General features: G+C 41.0%; 1 pseudogene; it reads right to left on the bottom strand.

The window, feature by feature from the left end:
* Positions 1–11,945: 11,945 nt before the first annotated feature.
* Positions 11,946–12,281, bottom strand: LOC112838216 (nuclear transport factor 2 pseudogene; annotated as a pseudogene).
* Positions 12,282–12,638: the final 357 nt, after the last annotated feature.

The following is a 12,638-nucleotide window of genomic DNA, read 5'->3' as shown; positions in this document are numbered from 1 at the left end:
TCCAACAGTACATTAAAAGGATTATTCACCATGACCAAGTGGGATTTATTCCTGGGCTGCAAGGCTGGTTCAACATCCGCAAATCAATCAACGTGATACAATACATTAACAAAAGAAAGAACAAGAATCATATGATCCTCTCAATAGATGCAGAAAAAGCATTTGACAAAGTACAACATCCTTTCTTGATCAAAACTCTTCAGAGTATAGGGATAGAGGGTACATACCTCAATATCATAAAAGCCATCTACGAAAAACCTACAGCGAATATCATTCTCAATGGGGAAAGACTGAGAGCTTTTCCCCTAAGGTCAGGAACGCGGCAGGGATGTCCACTCTCACCACTGCTATTCAACATAGTATTAGAAGTCCTAGCCACAGCAATCAGACAACAAAAAGAAATCAAAGGCATCCAAATCAGCAAAGAGGAAGTCAAACTCTCACTCTTTGCAGATGATATGATACTGTATGTGGAAAAGTGAAAAGACTCCACCCCAAAACTGCTAGAACTCATACAGGAATTCAGTCAAGTAGCAGGATATAAAATCAATGCACAGAAATCAGTGGCATTCCTATACACCAACAACAAGACAGAAGAGAGACAAATCAAGGAGTCTATCCCATTTACAATTGCACCCAAAACCATTAGATACCTAGGAATAAATCTAACCAAGGAGGCAAAGGATCTGTACACAGAAAACTATAAAATACTCATGAAAGAAATTGAAGAAGACACAAAGAAATGGAAAAACGTTCCATGCTCATGGATTGGGAGAATCAACATTGTGAAGATGTCAATGCTACCTAGAGCAATCTACACATTCAATGCAATCCCCATCAAAATACCATCCACTTTTTTCAAAGAAATGGAACAAATAATCCTAAAATTTGTATGGAACCAGAAGAGACCCAGAATAGCCAGAGGAATACTGAAAAAGAAAAGCAAAGCTGGCGGCATCACAATTCCAGACTTCCAGCTCTATTACAAAGCTGTCATCATCAAGACAGTATGGTACTAGCACAAAAACAGACACATAGATCAATGGAACAGAATCGAGAGCCCAGAAATGGACCCTCAACTCTATGGTCAACTTATTTTTGACAAAGCAGGAAAGAATGTCCAATGGCAAAAAGACAGTCTCTTCAACAAATGGTGTTGGGAAAATTGGACAGCCACATGCAGAAGAATGAAACTGGACCATTTCCTTACACCACACACAAAAATAGACTCCAAAAGGTTGAAAGACCTAAACGTGAGACAGGAGTCCATCCAAATCCTAAAGGAGAACACAGGTAGCAACCTCTTCGACCTTAGCCGCAGCAACTTCTTCCTAGAAACATCGCCAAAGGCACGGGAAGCCAGGGCAAAAATGAACTATTGGGATTTCATCAAGATAAAAAGCTTTTGCACAGCAAAAGAAACAGTCCACAAAACCAAAAGACAACCGACAGAATGGGAGAAAATATTTGCAAATGACATATCAGATAAAGGGCTAGTATCCAAAATCTATAAAGAACTTATCAAACTCAACACCCAAAGAACAAATAATCCAATCAAGAAATGGGCAGAAGACACGAACAGACATTTCTCCAAGGAAGACATCCAAATGGCCAACAGCACATGAAAAAGTGCTCAACATCACTTGGCATCAGGGAAATCCAAATCAAAACCTCAATGAGATACCACCTCACACCCGTCAGAATGGCTAAAATTAAGAAGTCAGGGAATGACAGATATTGGCGGGGATGTGGAGAAAGGGGAACCCTCCTACACTGTTGGTGGGAATGCAAGCTGGTGCAACCACTCTGGAAAACAGTATGGAGGTTCCTCAAACAGTTGAAATATGAGCTACCATTCGATCCAGCAATTGCACTACTGGGTATTTACCACAAAGATACAAATGTAGGGACCCAAAGGGGTACGTGTTCCCCAATGTTTATAGCAGCAATGTCCACAATAGCCAAACTGTGGAAAGAGCCAAGATGTCCATCGAGAGATGAATGGATAAAGAAGAGGTGGTATATATACACAATGGAATATTATGCAGCCATCAAAAGGAATGAGATCTTGCCATTTGCAACGACGTGGATGGAACTGGAGGGTGTTATGCTGAGTGAAAGAAGTCAATCAGAGAAAGACATGTATCACATGACCTCACTGATATGAGGAATTCTTAATCTCAGGAAAGAAACTGAGTGTTACTGGAGTGGTGGGGGGTGGGAGGGATGGGGTGGCTGGGTGATAGACATTGGGGAGGGTATGTGCTACGGTGAGCGCTGTGAATTGTGCAAGACTGTTGAATCACAGATCTGTACTTCTGAAACAAATAACGCAACACATTTTAAGAAAAAAGAAAAAGAAGAAGATAACCGGAGAGGAAGAAAAGGGGAGTATGTCAGAGGGGGAGACGAACCATGAGAGATGATGGACTCTGAAAAACAAACTGAGGGTTCTAGAGGGGAGGGGTGTAGGGGGATGGGTTAGCCTGGTGATGGGTATTGAGGAGGGCACGTTCTGCATGGAGCACTGGGTGTTATGAACAAACAATGAATCATGGAACACTGCATCAAAAACTAATGATGTAATATATGGTGATTAACATAACAATAAAAAAATTAAAAAATAAAAAAAATACATTTGCTTAATTTCCTTGGGATTTAGCACCAATTCCACCCCATGTTCTCCCGTACCAGTGTACATCTGTGCTAGATATGTGCTTTCCACCCAGTATTCTTCAGTTGTGTTCTGGAAGAAACTTTGAGAGCCCACCGGCAAGCTCCTATCTGGATTGATCTCTCTCTATTCTATATCACTTCTCTTTTACCTTCTCTTTCACCTCAGAGGTCTCCCGTTTACCAATTTATTCTCTCATTATGATTTAGTATACTCTCCTGAGGAGCTTTCTGAGAAAAGTAAAAATATTATATGAAAGATGAGTTATCTGCTATCGTGCATGTTTGAAAATGATTTTATTTTATTGTTGTACTTAATTAAAATTTGGTCAGGTTAGAATTTTCAGTTGGAAAGAATTTTCTTTCAGAATTTTAGAAAACATTATCAAAATTTCTGAATATGTACAAAAGCAGAATTCAGAGAAATTCCATGTACTCCTCCCACCACTACCAGCCTCAATACCTATCAGTATTTTGCCTATTTATTTCACCTGTCCCTCCACCTACCTACTTGTTTGTTTTGCTGGAGCATTTTCAAACGAGTTTCAGACATCATCTCATTTCACCTCTAGTTTATTCAGAATGAATGTTCACAATAAAGAGTAGTTTCTTGCATAACCAAAATGCCATTATTACACTTAACAAAATTAACATTAATTCCTTTATATTGCCCAAAAAACAAGTCCATATTCTGTTTTCTCTGATTATAAATACCCTTTTTAAAAAAAGATTTATTTATTTAGAGAGAATGAGCATATGAGTGGGGGAGAGGGGCAGAGGGAGAGGGAGAGAGAGAGAATCCTAAGCAGACTCCATGCTGAACATGGAGCCCGACATGGGACTCAATCCCAGAACCCAGAGATCACCACCGGAGCAGAAATCAAGAGCCAGAAGCTCAACCAACTGAGCCACCCAGATGCCCCTATAAATATCTTTTATAGATACTTTGTTTGGTTCAAGATCCAAAGAATTTCTACCCGTTGTATTTGGTGGTTATGTTTCTGAATATTTTAAGCCCCCAAATCTTCTGCTGTATCGCTATCCCTCCCTTTCCCAGTGCCCTTGGCTTATTGAAGTAATGCGAATGCCCCATGTTCTGGATTTGGCTGGTTGCCTCCTCGTTGTAGGCTAACTTGTCTCTCTATTTCCATATTTCTTGTGGACCAAAGGTGGGCCTAAAGCCTTCATTAGATTCTGTTGTTTTCCCAAGAATGCTCCATAGGTGGTAAGAGTCTCTCACTTTTAGTTATTCTAAGCTAGAACAGTGGTTCAAGTAGTGATAGCTTGGTCTCTTCTTTGTAATGTTCTCCACACAATTTTTCACCCATAGTTTTGTTTTTGTTTTTGTTTTGCTGAGAACATTTAAGTTTTCTACCCTTTTAGCAAATTTTAATTAGATAATACCTTGTTATCAACTGAAGTCACCATGTTATACATTAGATCCTTAGACCTTATTCATCTCATCGCTGAAAGTCTGTACCCTTTTATCAACTTCTCCCTATTTCCCCCTCACCTGTTGTTTTAATATCAGTTAATGATGATCATCTAAATCAGTGATCTTATTATGGAAGTTACATGATGGTGATATTTCTGTCATTCCTATTCATATATTGCTGGAAATCTTCAGATGGAATGATTCTACCTTATTTAGGTTGGCTGTACAGTTTATACTAGAAGGCTAAGATAATTTTTCACATTTAATTTCAGAGTAGTAATGAGTGGTGCCTTGGAAACCTCTTCTGTTGTCACATGAATTTTGTTTATCTCTTTCTTTCTTCTTTTTTTAAGTGTCATTATGAACTAATGACTTTTTTTATAGTGAATTTGTTTTAATCATTTACTGTCATGATGTGTTTGATGGTTAAATTGCCTATTGGCTGGTGGAAGCCTGTTTCCCTCAGAAATTTAAAGGTGTTGATCCACTGGCTTCTTACAACTGTTGTTTTTTAAATCCTTTGAATGAAACCTACTTTTTTTCTCTCTGAATGTTTGTGGGATCTTTTCTTTGTCTCTGATGTTCTGACATTTCATAGTGATAGCACTATTTTCAGTCTTTTTCCGGTACTTGTTTATTTACTTAGGTGGCCCTTTCAGTCTGAGAATGTATGTCTTCCACTTCTGGGAGATTTTATTTAATTACAACTTTGATGATTACTCTCCCCCTCCCCCCACAACCCCCGTCTCTCCTTCTAGTATTCTTATTTAGATGTTGGATCCTTTACTTTTCTTATTTTCTTTTTCTCTTATATTTTTTCAGTCTTTGTGTTTTTGCTTTACTTTTTGGGAAATTTCCACAACTTAATCTCTTTAATTTTTCACCTACTGTTTTTAATACCCATTGAAAAAGCATATTTTATGTTCTCTGAATACTTCCTTTCATAGCATCTTTCTCCCCTTTCATGGGTATAATATCAAATTTTTATCTCTCTAAAGGATTAATAACAGGGTTTTTCAAAAACGTATTCTTCCCGTGTAAGGTTGGGGACTTAGGCAAGACCTTTTGTACTTCTTTGTTTTAAAAAAAGATTTATTTACTTTAGAGAGAGAGGTGGGGAGGGGAAGAGGAAGAAAGCATCTCACGCAAACTCTGTACTGAGCACAGAGCCAGACGTGAGGCTTGATCTCACGACCCTGAAACCAGGACCTGAGCCGAAACCAAGAGTCAGACACTTAACCAACTGTGTCACCCAAGCACCATAAGACCTTCTGCACTTCTGACACCAACTTCAAGCTCAGTGTTCACAAGACCAACTTCAGGGTTCATACTTTGTGAAAAGGACTCACAGAACTCACTGAAAGCGATTATTCTCATAGTTACGGTTTATTATAGTGGATGGATACAGATTAAAGTCAGCCACGGGAAGAGACACATGGAAAGTCCAGGAAAGTGCCAAGCACAGAGTTTCCAGTTGTCTTCTCTCAGATTCGTGGACAGTGTTCACGACTCTTGGCAACAGTGTGTGACACATCACAGAAAGTGTTGCCAGCCAGGGAAGCTCACCCAGCCTTTGTGTCCAGAATTTCTCTTGGAGCTCAGTCACACAGACACATCAACTGCCCACACAGCTGACTTCAGTCTCCAGGCCCTCTGGAGGTCCAGCGGACAGTGCATTACCCAAACCCCTACCATGAATCACATTTGAGTCTCTGGTGTGGTCCAGGACCTCCAGGTAAACAAAGACACTTTTATCAGGCAGGACATTCCAAAGACTTAGAGGTTACTTCCCAGGGTATAGTCTCTGTTTCCTTCAAATTGATTTTTTATTTGCTGTATTTGCCTCAGTGTCTCACCTTAGGTGATTTCCTCAGACATCTGAGGATTATTACTTATTTAAGAGCAGGGAAACAAAAAGTTGATAGGAGCTATCTGTACATCGGTGGGGCTTGTGGGCTGTCACAGTAGGGTTATCTGCCTGTGTAACATTTTGGATCCCTTATGCCACTATGTTTAAATTATTCAAAAATTTTTCCTATCGGGATGGTCAGATTTCCCAGGGAATGTTCTTCCAGTTTCTTGCTAGAGGGTATAGAACTAGCTGCATGAATTATGAAATCTGAACTGGAAAAGAAGACGAGGAATTTCCGTATTCAGTCTGTACACACTCATGCAATCCCTCTAAGCATCATATCCCCATTCTTAGCTGTGTTTGGTGCCATCCAGCCCACTGGACCTCTGTTCTACCTTTCCCATAGACTATACCTCCAACTTCCTAGTAGTGAAGGGGATGAATTGTTAAATTAATTTTCAGCTATCCTCCTATTATTAGCCCCATCTTTGTCCCTGCTTCCAGAGTTGCCTCGCACCACTGATTCCTACCCTTTTAGTATTTTGTGTTGAAATCAGGTTAATTCTCAGCTTTTCCCACTGCCAGTTTAGGATTGAACTTTGGAGCCTCACATATGGTTATAAGGCTGTGCATTGCACCCATGTGGGTGGTCTGTTGTGGAGGGCACCATATGCAATTAGTGCCCTAGGATTGTGGAGCATGCAAGGTGCACATGCAAGATGGCCCAACTCAGATTTTCTTGGATCTAGTAAAGGAGTTACAACTCCTCTTTCTACATTACATTGTCCAAAGTTTCATTTGTTTTCTTCTCTCCACTTGTATTTGAACTTACTATTATTATGTTTACTCCCTCTCCTGTTGTTTTAGTATAATCTGGCAGGAAGAAGAGTTAAATGGGTGTGTTCACTCTCTTTAATCAGAATTCTCATAACAGATTTTCTGCATTATAAGAACACAGCCTGTTCTGTGTATGCTTAAGATATAAAGCATGTATAATTTTGCATCCAAAGAGGTCCTTTTCCCCAAGTTCTAAGCAGTGTGAAAACCATCAAATCTTACAAAGGTTATGATGGCTGCTGCAACCATAACGTAAAATTAAACTATGAAGTTGTGGGGATGGGTGTGTTTGCTTCCCACTGTTTGAAATCATGAGGAGTTACGTATTAAAGGTCAGGAAATGGGTTGAATGGAAGAAGTATGGTGGTGGCTCTGCATCTGAGAATGCCCATTAGGTACAGAGATGGGAACCAGGAATGAATCAGAAAGCTTGTCTTAGGTATTCTTCCTAAAATTAAGAGGCAGTTTTATGTATGCTGCTGAACTGAGCAGTACCTAGCTATGCCTGCTTGTTGAGCTGCCTATTACCTTTTCCCCATGCTCCTCTTTATGATGGAGTATCTTATATATGTACCATTATAATTAAATCATTTACTGGGTGCCCACTATTTATTACATAAGTCCCTATTAATGATTCTTTCTTTGGAATGAAAATTTAAAACACGAATAGCCCATTGGAGAGATGGCACATTACATTTTGCACTTGTCCACACCTGAACCGATCAATAAATTTGTCCTGCTCATCTTAACTGGTTACTCTGAAATGGTTAAGAGTAAGACAGTAAGGGAGTGGATATAAATAACAAATAAATGCACTAATATTGCCGACTCTGTTTTGTATGGAAAATGTTCAATAAAATTACCTATCAATTTTTGTTTGGGAAGAAAACATAGTTTTGTGGTTAAGATTGCTGGGGAAAAGTATGAGAAACGTTCTTTTGATCTAAAAGCTGAAAATAGTCAAGAAAAATGCACATCTAGAAAGAGGAACAAGAAGCCCTTTCAGTATTTTGTTCACTTTTTGCAGCCATATAAGTGAATTTATCATTGATTTGTTTATTTTCAATTTTGGTACTAAAAGGTTTTAGGGTACTGAGGCAGCCAAAGGCAGAGGCACTCTTTTTTTAAATAATAATAATTTATTAAAAATTTTTTTGCAACCATCACCACTCTTACTTCCAGAAACTTTTGATCATCCCAAACAGACACTCTGTACCCAATAAGCAATAACCCTCCCATACTGTCCTTCCCCCAGTCCCTGGTAACCTCTACTTTCTGTTTCTACGAATTTGTCTATTCTAGATACCTCCTAGAAGTGGTGTCATACAACATCTCTCCTTTTGTGTCTGGCTTTTTTCAGTTAACATAATGTTTTCAAGGATTACCCATTCATCTCTTGATGGACACCTGGGTTGCTTCTACCTCTTGGCTGTTGTTAATGCTGCAATGAACACTAGGGTACACATATCTGTTTGAGTTCTTGTTTGTGTGTGTGTGTGTGTGTGTGTGTGTGTGTGTGTGTGTGTGTGTGTGTATTACCTGGGACTAGAATTGCCAGGTCATATGGAAATTCTTTGTTAAATACTGAGAACAGAGAGGAGCTTTTAAGAGTGCAGTTTATTTTTTTCTCAATGGGACACTAAAAGGATGAGATCTGGTCAAGTTTTTTGTAGGCATTCCTTAGCTTCCAGAGGTTTCTCTTGGCATAAGTGGCTGTTGTTGGGTCTTGGTGAAATGGCCTTATTTACATGGAATAGGATTGTTCCCCTTCTTTTATTTTTGGATCAATAAAAAGCTCTCAGCTGGACAAGGTCTGTCATAATGACCTCTATTTGAGATGGTGAGAAAAGATACCGGGACACAGGCTGAGAGGGGCTGCCTTTATGTTTCCTGCCCCACGTGGCGTTGTGACTTTCATGTCTGGTAATTTACTCCTGTGTTGATCAGTGGCAGAAGGATGTCATGGCCATCTGGAAATCTTATGATCAAAGTACCTTTTCTTTGTCTCCCTGGAGTCTTTGCACATTTTCTTAAGTTTCGATTTAGTTTTCCTACACTATTCCCGAGCCATGATCTGGTTGATTTGGTGGTAGGAATTATTAGAATCACTGTTCTCTTTGGAAAAGAAGACTCACACTAGTGTGATGGCTGACTAATGGCCATGGAATGGAGACTTTCTTTATTGAGATGCTGCTAACTTTTGCTGTTACAGTTTAGCGATCACCTTAAGTTAATTCGTATCACCTTTGAACCAGAGTTGCCAGATAAAATACAGCACACTCAGCTAAATTTATTTTTATTTTTACCTTTTTTTTAAAAGATTTTATTTATTTGACAGAGAGATAGAGAGCACAAGTAGGCAGAGTGGCAGGCAGAGGGAGAGGGAGAAGCAGGCTCCCCGCCAAGCAGGAACCCCAATCTGGGGCTTGATCCCAGGACCCTGGGAACATGACCTGAGCCTAAAGCAGCCGATTAACCGACTGAGCCACCCAGGCGCCCCTCAGCTAAATTTATATTAGGTAAACAATGAGTACTTTTTTTAAAGTATAAGTCTATCCCAGGCAATCCTTGGGATACTAAAACTTAGTCATTTTTCCCCCTGAAATTCAGATTTAACTAGGTGTCCTATATTTTTATTGGCTAAATCTGGCAACCTTCTTCAGAGCACTAAATGCTGGTGAGACCCTTTCTTTTCTTCACAGTGTCCTTCAGCACATGTCCTCCTGTCTGTGTGTGCCTTTGCGTCTCCATCATGATGCAGCTGGTTCATGTTTCTCACGGGCATCTAGTGAGAAACCATGGTGGATCAGACTCTTGTGTCAAGGACGCAACTGTGTGTTTACACCTCGGAGGGCTAGTGTACCCACTAGATGGGGAGTTGATTTTCAAACCTGGAGAAAGCATGCTTGAGTGGGACATCTCGGTGGAAATCTTGAATGAATTAGACAGTGTGTGTCCGGACCTTGGAGGGATAGGGAATTAGGAGAGAAGCACGGGTGGGTGCTCGGATAAGGGCAGCTGGAGTGAGATCACCTTTTCTGCATTTGTGTCTGACGTACTCTCATCCCAGGCATGAACTGATGATCAGCCCTTACCTTCGCTTCTGGCACCTGGCTGCGGGTCAGAATGGACTGACTGCCACTCAGAGCAGAGTCCTTCCATTTACAACTCCTGCCCCCTGGTGAATTTTCCTCCTGCCGTTATTTGCAGCTCCAAGCTTTCATGTACCTGAACTTGTCCTGTTGTTACACTTTAAGCCCAATAATTCCAGCCACGGCAGCAGCTAGGTAAAGTGAGGCAAGTTCAATCCTGTCCAGATTGGCTTTCAAATGAGGTTGGATAAATTAAATTATGGTCATCTGCAGAGGAGTGGAGGAGGAATAATGATTTGGATGCATGTCCTGATGTCTCGGCAGCACAGAGCTCCCTGAATCTTTTTTCTTTCTTTCTCACTCTCTCTCTCTCATTTTAGATGAAAGAATTCTTTATCTCTTCTCCCCACCCAAGCCAGCAGAAGCCAATGTCCAGCGTATTACAGGAAAGGGTTACTTTTATAAACCAGGGGCATGCTGTGAAAGGCATCTGAGGGGCTCATCTAGATTGTTTTTCAGCTTACTTTCTTTTTGACAGCTTTAAAGGGCCTTTTAAAATTGCCAGGAGAGTAGATTCATATTTTTATCATTCCACCTGCATAGCATTTTAGACACATTTATATTCCTGAAAGCATAATAATACATAACATTTAGCATTTAATTTATGACTCCTGCCACATCTGGTATAAAACTCCTTCTGAAGCAATAAATCAACCTCTTCATGTCAAATTGCCATTCATTCTTTGACCTCCTCCATAATTTATGGTTTGTGAGTGCAAAATGGAAGAAGCAGCTTAAATCAAGTGGGTTTTAATTAACAATCTTAGAAAATTCAGAAGACTATTTGCAATTTATTCATGAGGGGAAGGGACTTTGTTGCTAGAAAGAAGAAAAAAAAAAGCAGCTTATTTCCATGGGTATAAATTGAAGTCTATTCTGGGTACTTCAGATCCACAACATGAAGATTTTTCTCTACTTCGAGTCAGAAAAACAAAGTGATTCTGATAGGAAAAAGCCATCCAAGCTCCTAGGACAGAATCCATTTTCTAGGAGAGATTTTGCGGGGAAAGAGTAGGGGGAGACATACAACCATCTTCTGCTTAGAGCAGCCTTTAACAGAGTTGCCTGGCTGCTGACACAGTGCCTTTCATGTCAAACAATTTTATTTCTAAGCTTTTCACAGTGTGTCCTAAGTAGCTTCTATTAGCATTGTCCTGTCTGTTTCCTTGGCAACAGAGCTGGTCAATTTAGACACCATTTAAGAGCTGTGGAAAAAGCAACAACCAGCAGTGCAATGGGCAAAATTACAGAGAACAAGCTGAAGACAATCCTCGCTGGAGGAGACGCGTTTTCTTCCAGGGCCCATTTTATTTTAATTAAAATCAAAAAGCTCTTTTAAACAAGGCCCTAGATTAAGCACAGGCCAGAGTAATCTACTATACAACGGTACAGCTGCATTCCTTAATGTTATCTCTTTAACCCTAATGGATGGCTTGCACTTTTTCCTTCCTTCCTTCCTGTCTCCCTCCCTCCCTCCCTCCCACCCTTCCTTCCTCCCTTCCTTCCTTCCTTCCTTCCTTCCTTCCTTCCTTCCTTCCTTCCTTCCTTCCTTCCTTCCTTCTTTCCTCCCTCCCTCCTCCTCCTCTTCTTCTTCTTCTTTTTTTAGAGAAAATTTTCATGGTTTTATTGTATCATGAGGCATTGAAACATCTGAACAAATCAATATCTGGGTGGTGAGGCAGCTGCTTTCTCTTTCCCTTTTTTGGGGGGTTATTAGAGCAACTTGTCAGTAGATTACAAAAAGAAGAAGAAGAAGAAGAAAACCTTTTGCGTTACTGAAGTCTTCCCAAAGCATGTGCTGGGACAATGCCAGCTTCTGTCAGATGCAACTGGTCCAGCATGCAGTCATCACGCATGATACCTGGGTAGTGTGCGCTGTGCCCACTCCCACTGCAACCCTCCGTTGTGGGTGGTATTTGGAGCATCTGCACAAGTGTGAATAGTGTCGGGAAGTGGAGGGGGGAGGAAATGGGAAGAGCACCCAGCTGGGAGGAGGTCAGCTGAAGTTGTGCAGGGCAAGCCTGAACATGTCATTGTTGCAAACCCAGGCATCGTTGACATTCTTTAATTGGAACATGTGGTGGAACCCCATAATGGGGTCTTCATCGACCTTGAATTGGCCCACAACCATGCTGATGATGCAGGTGTCTGGCACAGGCTGTGGGATTTTCTGGAACGGAGCTGCTCTCCCCAGGAGTTGCTGTCTTCCCATGTAAGGTGGGATGTGTCAATATAAGTTGCACCTAGTTGGATTCTTTCATTATCAAAGAACTGGTGGTGATGTTGAAGGAAACTGGATCCAGTCTTGCTCCCAAATTGGCTTGTCTCCCATTCTGAAGTGTCACCTGACCTTGGTGAGACCTTCAGGATGGCTCTTGCAAGAGGGCTGTGAACCACATGCATGGCTTCCTGTTTCCACCCCAGTAGTCCACGGGCTGACCAAGGCCAGGATCCTCGAGGAGTGGAAGTGACTTTGACCTCTTGCCCACTGAGGTCACAGACCCTCGGGCCTCCCAGGGGCTGGCTCCATGGTGGCAGTGGCAGCGGCAGCCCAGTGCTGTCTGCTTGCACTTTTTCAGATAAGCAAGGAGAGAAAACCTAGGGGCAACATGGTAACTTCTTACCAACCTTCGGCATAAATACAGAACAGAGACGACTCTTCTCACGTCTGTAGTTGTGTTTCAGTGGG

The sequence above is a fragment of the Callorhinus ursinus genome, unplaced genomic scaffold (assembly GCF_003265705.2).
Source record: "Callorhinus ursinus isolate GAN/ISIS: 27379988/994484 unplaced genomic scaffold, GSC_fseal_2.0 scaffold26, whole genome shotgun sequence".
NCBI lineage: Eukaryota > Metazoa > Chordata > Mammalia > Carnivora > Otariidae > Callorhinus > Callorhinus ursinus.
The sequence above is the reverse complement of the archived record's forward strand: the minus strand, read 5'-3'. Positions and strand labels throughout refer to the sequence as shown.